The following is a 2,005-nucleotide window of genomic DNA, read 5'->3' on the forward strand; positions in this document are numbered from 1 at the left end:
GGTGGAGTGCCTGGGGTGTCTTCCAGGTGGCTTTCTAGGGCTTTCGACTTGCGGGCTCTCCATGGGCCCTTCCAGCTGCTTCCCCACCCTGGCCCACTCCCCATTATCTTGGGGGCTGCCGCCAGGGAGGGCTGGTCCTCAGCTGCCTTGTCGGTCTCAGGCCTGGCCCAGGCCCGAGTGTGGGCAGCTGGTCCTGAGCTCCAAGTCCAGGTGTAGGGAGAGATGGGGGGACAGTTAACTTCTATATCAGCAGGTGACATGGGCGTCCACAAGGGCCAGAAGTGAAGTCCCAGGAGCCGTCTAGGGCCTCAGCCTGGGTGTTAGGAGCTGCTGTAGACAGAAACAGTCTCTGGGACAGAGAAAAAGTGAGAGATGGGAGAGAAGGAGAGACAGATGGGGAGAAAGCAAGAGAGAATGGGGGTGAGAGAGCAGGGTTGGGTAGTTTGGAGGAAAGAAAGGGGGGACAGTGACAGGGACAGGACGAGAGTGAGGAAGATGGTTAGCAGAGCGAGATAGAAGGCGCCTCCGAGGAGATGAGGAGAGAGCACGAGGGCAGAGCCGGGAGGAGGGGCAGAGAGACTGACAGACAGACAGACGATGGCTCAGCCTGCTCTCCCCCAGGCCCAGGTCCCTTCTGCTCTCCTGCCACCCGGGAACCCCAAGGGCCAGCCTGGGACCCCTTCTGGCCCCTCAGAGGGTCCCCGAGAGTGGGTGGAGGTCAGGGGTTCTTGAGGAAGGACCAGAACCAGCTCTTCCGGCCAAAGGAGTTTGGGACCCCACACCCAGGGATACAGGAGGAGGGACCTTCCAGGAGTCACATGGTCTGGGGCAGATGGGGTAACAGGGTGGAGGGGTGGACCGGCAATGGTCCTGAGCTGATCTGATGAAGCCTTGGGTGGAGGGGCTCAGAAAAGGCCCCCACCGACCCCCTGCCTGGCAGGGTGCCACTGCTCCAGGGCTGGGGCCCCTCATCCCACTGGGCAGGGGAGGTGGCAGGTCCACAGTCTGGAGGGGCCCTTGATGGAACCCTTGGTGGACGTGGGGGAGGGGGAGATAAAGATGGAGGTGGGGGAGGGTTAGAGAAAGATGAAGGTGGGGGAGGGGGAGAGAAAGATGGAGGTGGGGGGGAGGGAGATGGAGGTGGGGGAGGGGGAGAAGAAGATGGGGGGAGTGGGAGAGGATGATGGGGGGAAAGGGGAGAGGAAGATGGGGGGAGGGGGAGAAAGATGGAGGGGGAAGGGGGAGCGGAAGATGGAGGGGAGGGGGAGAGAACGGCACAGGCTGCCTCTGTGGTCCAGGTGAAGTCCACCCAGCAGGGCACGCTGGCCCTGAGCCTGCTGAGGCTTCCACATCGTCCCACCCCCTCCCAGGCTGTCGGCCTCTGTGTCTGTGTCTGCCGCTTGGGGAACAACCACAGTGGCCACAGTGTGGGCAGCGATGTCCTATCGCAGGTGGTGACCAGTGTCTCTGTCTACCTCCCTGCGGCTCTGAGTCTGCCATGATGGCGTAGGTGGACAGAAACCTGTGTCCTGTGGTCAACCAGGCGGCAGCCACCGCCCACTGCTGCTGAGCCGGCCGCATCCTGTCTGAGAGGTGAGGCAGTCGGGCCCATAGGGCCCCCAGCAAGGGGTCCTGCAGAGCGTCCACTAGGCCAACACCTGCAGGAGCAGGGCATCGTCAGCAAGCCTTGAGAGGAAGCTCAGGGACCCTGCCCCGCCCAGACTTCCATGGATCTCAGGATGTGTCCACTCCACTGGGGCAGAGGGCCTGGTGGGGAATCAAGGGGCTGGATCAGCACCAGCACAAACCTGCACCGTGAAGTCTGGGCAGGAGACCACCCAGGGGCTCGTGCTGGGCTAGGGCAGTGGGGCGGCTGCTCCTGAGAGCCTCAGGGGGCCAGGCCCCACCTCAGCCTCCCAGGACACACAGGGAGATTTGTTTGGGCAGAATGAGGGTGGACAGGCTTCGGACAGGGCAGAGCCCCAGGCCAAACCCACCTTCCTGC

The sequence above is a fragment of the Dama dama genome, chromosome 20 (assembly GCF_033118175.1).
Source record: "Dama dama isolate Ldn47 chromosome 20, ASM3311817v1, whole genome shotgun sequence".
Classification (NCBI taxonomy): Eukaryota; Metazoa; Chordata; class Mammalia; order Artiodactyla; family Cervidae; genus Dama; species Dama dama.